This window comes from Artemia sp. Qi Xiang Cuo, chromosome 20, assembly GCF_049724085.1.
Source record: "Artemia sp. Qi Xiang Cuo chromosome 20, ASM4972408v1, whole genome shotgun sequence".
In the NCBI taxonomy this organism is placed as follows: Eukaryota; Metazoa; Arthropoda; class Branchiopoda; order Anostraca; family Artemiidae; genus Artemia; species Artemia sp. Qi Xiang Cuo.
Genome location: NC_142813.1, coordinates 8481788 through 8491163, shown reverse-complemented (window position 1 = coordinate 8491163; position 9376 = coordinate 8481788). Strand labels below are relative to the sequence as shown.

Sequence of the window (9376 nt, the reverse complement as noted above, 5' to 3'; positions counted from 1 at the left end):
TGCTTTGTTTAGAAATTGGTATAATTTCACGAAACATTATGATAGATACGGAAATTATGCTTAGGTTCTGAACCTTGGTAATCTTCTTTAGAAAAATAGTTACTTCTAGAATACCAAAATATCTATGCACGATACAAATCTTAGGAGTTAATTCTTAGTGTGCAGTTCATTTTTAATATGGAATACCGCATGTTTTCTTGCTAGTTCGAAAAAATTCAGAACTATACTGGACAAGTCAGAAAGATTTAACATATAAATCTTTTGTAGTCCTTATGGGACGAAAGGCCTGAGGAGAGGGAAAGTGAGAACCTTAATCCTACCACAGGATGAATGAATGGATGATAGACTAGCAAAAAGTGAAATGACATAATTTTTTATACAATACTGAAAAAGGCTTATGTCAGCTTTGCCTTTCCCTAAGACTATCTGTCTTGACTTTGTCTCCAGTTGGCCATTGGCTTGATGGCAACTTGATTTTATTTCAAAAAATTAATTGATTTTAATTCAAAGTGAAAATGACATCATCTTACATACACTACTGAAAAATTCTTATACCAGCTTTGCCTTTCACTAAGACTACCTGTCTTGGGTTTGTCTCCAATTGGCCAATGGCTTGATGGCAGCTTGATTTTAATTAAAAAATTTCATTGATTTTAATTCAAAGCGAAAATGACATAATTTTTTATACAATACTGAAAAAGGCTTATGCCAGCTTTGCCTTTCACTAAGACTACCTGTCTTGGGTTTGTCTCCAGTTTGGCCAATGGCTTGATGGCACCTTGATTTTAATTCAAAAATTTAATTTATTTTAGTACAAAGTGAAAATGACATGATTTTGTATACAATACTGAAAAAGCCTTATGCCAGCTTTGCCTTTCACTAAGACTACCCGTCTTGGCTTTGTCTCCAATTGGCCAGTGGCTTGATGTCAACTTGATTTTAATTAAAAAATTTAATTGATTTTAATTCAAAGTGAATATGACATCCTCTTATATACAATAGTGAAAAATTCTTATACCATCTTTGCCTTTCACTAAGACTACCTGTCTTGGCTTTGTCTCCAATTGACCGATGGCTTGATGGCGACTGGAGTTTAATTGAAAAATTTAATTGATTTTAAATCGAAGTGAAAATGACATCATTTTTAATACAATACTGAAAAGGGCTTATGCCAGCTTTGCCTTTCACTAAAACTACCTGTCTTGGCTATATCTCCAATTGGCCAATGGCTTGATGGCAACTTGATTTTAATTCAAAAATTTAATTTATTTTAATTCAAAGTGAAAATGACATTATTTTGTACACAATACTGAAAAAGCCTTATGCCAGCTTTGCCTTTCACTAAAACTACCCGTCTTGGCTTTTTCTCCAATTGGCCAGTGGCTTGATGTCAACTTGATTTTAATTAAAAAATTTAATTGATTTCAATTCAAAGTGAAAATGTCATAATTTGTTATACAATACTGAAAAAGGCTTATGCCAGCTTTGCCTTTCACTAAGACTACCTGTCTTGGGTTTGTCTCTAGTTGGCCAATGGCTTGATGGCAGCTTGATTTTAATTCAAAAATTTAATTTATTTCAATTCAAAGTGAAAATGACATTATTTTGTATACAATACTGAAAAAGCCTTATGCCAGCTTTGCCTTTCACTATGACTACCCGTCTTGGCTTTGTCTTCAATTGGCCAGTGGCTTGATGTCAACTTGATTTTAATTAAAAAAATTAATTGATTTTAATTCAAAGTGAAAATGACATCATCTTATATACAATAATGAAAAATTCTTATACCAGCTTTGCCTTTCACTAAGACTACCTGTCTTGGCTTTGTCTCCGATTGACCAATGGTTTGATGGCGACTTGAGTTTAATTCAAAAATTTAATTGATTTTAAATCAAAGTGAAAATGACATCATTTTTTATACAATACTGAATAGGGCTTATGCCAGCTTTGCCTTTCACTAAGACTACCTGTCTTGGCTTTATCTCCAATTGGCCAATGGCTTGATGGCAACTTGATTTTAATTCAAAAATTTAATTCATTTTAGTTCAAAGTGAAAATCACATTATTTTGTATACAATACTGAAAAAGCCTTATGCCAGCTTTGCCTTTCACTAAGACTACCCGTCTTGGCTTTGTCTCCAATTGGCCAGTGGCTTGATGTCAACTTGATTTTAAATAAAAAATTTAATTGATTTTAAATCAAAGTGAAAATGACATCATTTTTTATACAATACTGAAAAAGGTGTATGCCAGCTTTGCCTTTCTCTAAGACTACCTGTTTTGGCTTTATCTCCAATTGGCCAATGGCTTGATGTCAACTTGATTTTAATTAAAAAATTTAATTGATTTTAATTCAAAGTGAAAATGACATCATTTTTATACAATGCTGAAAAAGGTGTAGGCCAGCTTTGCCTTTCCCTAAGACTACCTGTCTTGGCTTTGTCTCCAATTGGCCAGTGGCTTGATGGCAACTTGATTTTAATTCAACAATTTAGAAAACTAGCGCTTTACTAAAAACACTAAAGCCAAGTAAAACAAAAATGCTGGTTTAGGATTGTAAAATGAGTACGTAGCGTTACAACAGCATACTAGTCTATAACGCTCTTCATAGTCTTACACCAGCTGTGATATCATTAACTTTCTGTATAAATTAAAATAATCTTACAACTTCATATAGCTGGTCTCACGGGTTATAATACCAATAGTGAGTAATGAACAATTTTAAATTGTAAAAAAAACATGCTTTAGTATTACTAGAAATGAAGAACAAATAAACCATAATGTGAACTCTGGATATCTGGTTATTCTCTCTATAGAACGGAGAATTTCAAGCTATGATACAAATTCTACAGCTAGTCTATAGTCTTAATACTATCAAGATGGCTTCGCTTTGAACTTGTATGCAAAATAACCATGAAATGCCCCTAAAATGCTTCATTTTTATACTGCATAAAGTGTTCATAAATGTTTTACTTTTACTCTACCAAAATTTTTTGTGTTTTGTGTTTTCAGTAAGGTGCTAGTTTTCTATAATCCTACACACATTGAGAAATATCATCAGTTAGTTTATTTGTACTAGTTTTATTAATATATGTCACATAGACCATGAAGTATAACATAAACCGGTAAAAATAAACAGTTAAGGGCACTTTTAACAGCATAAAAGTAAAGCATTTTTAGATTGTTGCTTTATTTTTTTCATTTAATTTGGCATCACTTCTATCTAATGTGCTCAAATTAATGATTGACTGTCGTTTTCGATCTGAAAAAGATTTTACGTATATCTTTTATACGAAAGTTCGAAACGAAGGAATTTTATTAGTATCAAGATTGCAAGATTACCTTAAAACTTGTATCAACACATGAAATCATCCGTTTTACAGAATGAAGTAGATGGATTACCAGAGTCCATATTAGATCTCCAGTGTCAATATTATGGTTGATATGTTCTTCATTTCGAGTAATACTAGGTGAGACCAAGATGTTACCCGATAAATCAATCTATTATTTTTTATGCTGTTCAATGACTGTAAACTAATTATTTTTATGCCTAAATTTTTAAGATATTTTTAATTGCATACCGAAAGTTACTGATATCACAGTTCCTGTAAGACTATGAAAAGCGTTATAGATTAGTTTGTTGTTGTAAGGCTACATATTTACTTTTGATTCCTAAATCAATATTGTTCTTTTTTATACTTGGTTTTTGTGTTTTCAGTAAACCGCTAGTTTTCTGTAATCTTACAAACATAGGGAAATATCACCAGTTGATTTATTTGCATTAGTTTTATTGATATATGTTACATATATCGTGAAGTAATAATTCTTGTTCGTTTTAAGTTCCAACTTCGCTCTTTACTTCCCTCAGATAAGCTTTGTTTTTTTTTAATTAATGTTTCAAAAAGGCAGCAACATTGACAAGTTGACAGGTTTGGATTAACAAATTTTTGTTTTTTATTTCTTAGTCTGAATGTGTGAGTAGGATGTTGCCCCTTTCTTATTGAAACCCACGAAGCCCCCAGATCAAGTCGAATTGTCCTCGCTTTTAGAATTACTTTCGACAATATTAATAGACAGTTATTCAGGCTATTAATCATTACCAATTGATATTGTACAAGTCGATTGAACAAGTCAATCATAACCCTATTTGAGATTGTACATGAAAAGATTTTCTCTTCCCAGTAGATTTCAATGATTTTATCCTGAAGAAAGTCTAAGCGATTATATTTTTTTAAAACGGAATTTAACAAATAAAAAAGATAAAAAAAGTTAGTCACCGACTAATTTGTTAGAGGGAAACTTATCCTATTTTACTGTACATCTTTGTATTCGGCATCCCTCTCAACATTTCCTTAAAGTTTCACCTTAACACCCTAAGCCTTTTTGAAGATCCAGGATCAAACATGCCTTTTTTTTATACAAATCCTTATACGTTAACAATAGGCAGATTGCATAACTTAAAGCCCTTGCCTGGAGGCTGGGGGGAGGTGTGTTGACCCCAGAGCCGTAGTTTATTTGACCCTTTAATTATTTTGAAAAAATGGCTATTCCAAAATTTTGATCTGACGTATCTGCATCAGATTTTGATCTGATGCAAGATTGTAGGGGGGGGTGGTTGCCCTTTGATCACTTTTGACTCTTAGCAAGGACACTAAAATTCGATTTTCAATACAAGTTTATACGGTCACGTCTTCTATAAAAGATTATATGTTAACAATAAGCAACTTCCACAACTTACAGTCCTTGCCCCTGTGGCGGGGGGGGGGCAACCACAGAAGCATAGTTATTTGGCCTTTGAGCTATTTTGAACCCAATGGCTATGGAACAATTTTGACTACACGCATTATGGGAAACAGTGTGTGGCAGGGGGGGGGGAGGTTGTTGCCCTTTGATAACTCTAAACTCTTAAAGAAGGAACACTAGAAATTTCAATTTTCAATCAAATGAGCCACGTCAAAAGCTTATACAACCACCCTTTCCACAAAAACCTCATATTTTAACAATGGACAACTTGCATAAGTAACATCCCTTGCTTCATGGGCTGTGGGGGAGTTATAAAGCCCTGATTTATAGTTATTTGACTTTTGAACTTTTTTAAACCAAATAACTATCTCAAAATTTTGGTCTAACACATTTGGGAAAAAAGGCCGTGAGGGGCGGGGATGCTGGTTGCCCTCCGATCATTTTTGTCTCTTAAAAAGGGAATTAAGACTTACGATTTTGAATCGCACGAGTCTTTAATAAAGTTTATACGTCCACCCCTTCCACAAAATCCTCATGTGTTAACAAGTGGCAACTTGCATAAGTTACATCCCTTGGCCCAGGGGCTGTGGGGGGTTTGTAAACCCCCTGATTTATTGTTATTTGACTTTTGGACTGTTTTGAAACGAATAACTATCTCAAAATTTTGGTCGATAACATTTGGGAAAAAAAGGCGTGAGGAGCGGGGATGCTGATTGCCCTCCGATCATTTTCGCCTCTTAAAAAGGGAACTAGGACTTATGATTTTGAATCGCATGAGCCGTTTATAAAGTTTATACATCCACCCCTTCCACAAAAACCTTATAAGTTAACAATCGGCAACTAGCATAACGTATAGCCCTTCCCCCGAGGGCTGAGGATTATCGAGCCTGGAACTATAGTTATTTGATCTTCGGACTATTTTGAACAAAATGGATATCTCAAAATTTTATCTAAAAAGGACTTTCACTTTAAATAATTCACGAAAATAAAAAATTCTAGTTAAGTATCACTTACAGAAAAATTTCAGCTTCAATCCTATTATGCTGTATAGTAATCACATCAAATATCCAACTTTCTTTGAAGCTCTCTGGGTTTTTAACTAAGTCACCAGACACTACACTACAGGCAGCGCTAGTAATTTTGAATCCGTATCTTCTAACGTCAAATCACCAATAACCATATTTTTGTAATTGTCCCATTCTCGTTGCGTAATAACTCTGTGGAGTTTATTGGATAAGTCACGTTTTTGGCAAAAACAGTAATAGATACTATTAAGATAAGATATTTATTTCGAAAAATGACTATCACAAGCCCCGAAGGGCCGAATTCGCATTTCGGGGTCATATAATAAAAAAAGACATAGAAATAGCACAACAACCAAAAAACTGGCCAAAAATGCCAAAAACAACAATATCAGAAAGGCAAAGCCATTCATTAGTCAAAAAACAGAAAGTATCAAAAGTAAGAAAGTTAAAAAGGCACAGATTAAAGCAAAACCAAAAAAGAAAATTGAGATAAAAATAATATTAAAAAGGTTTAAAAGAGAATATATAAAAAGGGGAGGTAACGGAACACCCAAATGGACACCACCATGGGTATCACCAGTAAAAAAAAACAAAAAAAAAAACAAAAAAAAACTAGTGGTTTATTTGAAAAGTAATGATGGGGACAAAGGTTTTTTTTTATATCTGGAGGTAGAACAACGGATGGGGGACAAGATAGGAATGGGTTCAGAGACAGTACGTGGCAGGCGGTGTCTGGATGGGGAGTGTCTTTTGAGGAAAATGTTTTCCGTGCGAGGGTTTATTATTGCATTTTTTGCGAAACGGAGGCACAGCGTTCCTGTGCTCAAGAGTTTCCAGCTTGGCTTTTTTTAGAAGGAGTGAATATGGTACCAAAGTTTCTTTAAAAATTATTCTTAAAGCTCTTTTTTGAATAGATTCAATTTTATCTGATTCATCACGGGAGATGCCAGGATGCCAAACTGGACAAGCATATTCAAGATGCGGGCGGACAAAGGAAGTATAAATCCTTAATGAATGGGATGGGGGGATGTTAAATTTATTCAAGAGCTTAAGGAAAGACATGGACGCATTAGCTCTACGGACAATATCTTTCACGTGGATATCCCACTTTAAATTAGAGGAAATTGTAACCCCAAGTAATTTAAAGGAAGACACAGAAATATCTGGGGGGATAGGGTCAAGGAATGCGGGAATAGATTTCAAGAAATTAATCGTCATTATATTTTATTTAGTGGAATTTACTTTCATATTTAGGTTCTTAGTTTCATCCGAAATGTGGGATAGAATTTCAAGGGGGTCACTTTTAATATTCCTGTGACATACTTCGAGGATCGTCAAGTCATCCACGTATTTCCACCTTTGGGGGAATTCATTACCAATATCGTTAATCATGACTAGAAATAAAAGTGGTCCCAATAAAGTTCCTTGAGGAATTCCACAGTATATAGAGAGGGGGTTAGAGAAAATGTTTTTGTATTTAACAACTTAAGATCTATTCGAAAGAAACGATATAACAATATTTACTAACTGAAGATCTATTTTATAGTGAAACAGTAATGAACGAATTAGTATGGTGTCGTCAACCAGGTCAAAAGCATTTTGGAAATCAACTAAGACAAGGTTCAGCCATACATTTGGTTTCTCAAGGTTACTTACGATGGTATGCATTAAGTGCACAAGGTAATGGGTGGTGGAAGTTTTCTTTAAGCTACCAAACTGCCGGGTGTCAATACGCGGACAAATTTTATCCTTAAGCCAGTCACAGAGGAAACCTTCATAAAGTTTGGAAAAAACAGAAGTGAGCGTAACGGGGCGAATGTTGGCGAAAGTAAGACTGGCGCATTTTTTAGGGACAGGTGTTATAAAACGTTGTTTCCAGCAACATGGGAATTTACCGAATTTTATGATGTGGTTGAAAATATTTGATAAAGGCTCAGCAATTTTGTCAGAAAAGGCTTTAATTAAGTCAACTGGGATGTCCAAGGGACAAATACATGATTTTCTAAGCTTAAGAATTTTGTTTATAACATCAGAGGGAGAAATAAAGGGGAAGGAAGTATTGGGAGGAATAGTTGGACTTGAGCCAGTGAAAGGGGGGAGACTTTGTACGATGGAAGAAAGGTACAAGTTCAGATCGTTGGCAGTCTTATTAGGGGGTTCAGGGAAATGAAAATCAATTTCGGAAGGACTTTTTTCGTATATTTCTTTAATTTTTCTGTAAGATAGCTTGGGCTTGTTAGAATAGAGATTTTTGACTTTATTATTATAATTATTATAAGCTGCTTTTCTTATTTTTTTCTTTAGGAACTTCCTTAGACTATCATCCTCAGTAATGCGACCTGCCTTGAAAAAGTTGATTTTTTTTTCTTATAAGCTTTTTTAAGACTCAGTAACATTAGGCTTATCTGTAGAACACGTTTTAAATTTTTTCTCAGGGAAGTGGAATTCATAATTACTCCTCATTAGATTTTGGAGGGACAAAGCGATGTAGTCAACGTCATTTGTTTGATACACAGTGGACCAATTTTCAGAAGTAATCTAGGAGCCAAAATTGAAAAGTCCTGAGTCAGTGAGAGGTCTATAAGCGGTTTCAGGTATAGAAAACGATTGTTTAACTTTAGCCAGCGGAGATAGGAAAACGCTAAAGTGGTAACTACCCCCTAGAGGGGGCAAAGTGGAGACGGGTTTGTAAAACTTCGAAAGACTAGTGCAAATTAAATCAAGAGTAGTATTGCCTTTTGTAGTAGTGACATTAACGACCTGTTTTAAATTAAAAGCGTTACATGTAGAATTAAGTCTTATATCATTTGCGTCACCCATCAGGAAAATTCCTGCATTTGGGTATTTTGATAGTACAAAGTCAGCACTTGCATGTAATTTTTCAATAAAATTTATTTTGTCAGCGGATCTCTGATTAGGGGAGTAGTAAAAACAACAAAGGACAATTAAATTAAAAGGACGCGGCAAGACTTTAGGTCGAACACACACCCACATAACTTCATCAAAGGGAATAAGACACGGAATTGGGATTTCACTTTGATATAAATCATTACGGATAAAGAACAGAATTTCGCCACATTTCTTACACAGAGGGTGGTTTTCAGGTCTCAGTTTAATAAATTGAGAAAAATTGTTAATCTTTAACATGTGCAAATTTTGAGCTTGAACTTCAGTAATAGCGATTACATCTAAACTATATATTTTCAGTTCTCAACCAGCGTTCAACCTGTTAACACCTATTTGGTTTATGCCTTTCTGCATTAAATTCAGTTAATTCAGTGACATAGTTGATTAACTGTAACCTTACTTCCGGATTTTGCCACGAGCCATCAGGTGAATTGAACTTTTTAACCCTTTATATTAACCAACCAAATAACTAAAGGTCAACCAATTCAGTGACAAAGTTGACTAACTGTGACCTTAATTCCGGATTTTGTCACCAGCCATCAGGTGAATTGAATTTTTTAAACCCTTTTGATTAATCAACAAAATGGCTAAAGGACAACCAAAGGACTTTAAAAGAGTGTGTCCTGAGTGTATATTAAGGGCAACAATCAATGGCCTGGTATGTATTGCCTGCAACTCTTCCATTCATGAGCAATGTGCGA

General features: G+C 34.4%; 1 pseudogene; it reads right to left on the bottom strand.

The window, feature by feature from the left end:
• Positions 1-6457: 6457 nt before the first annotated feature.
• On the bottom strand, positions 6458-9126 carry LOC148939843 (uncharacterized; annotated as a pseudogene).
• Between the last annotated feature and the right edge of the window lie 250 nt (positions 9127-9376).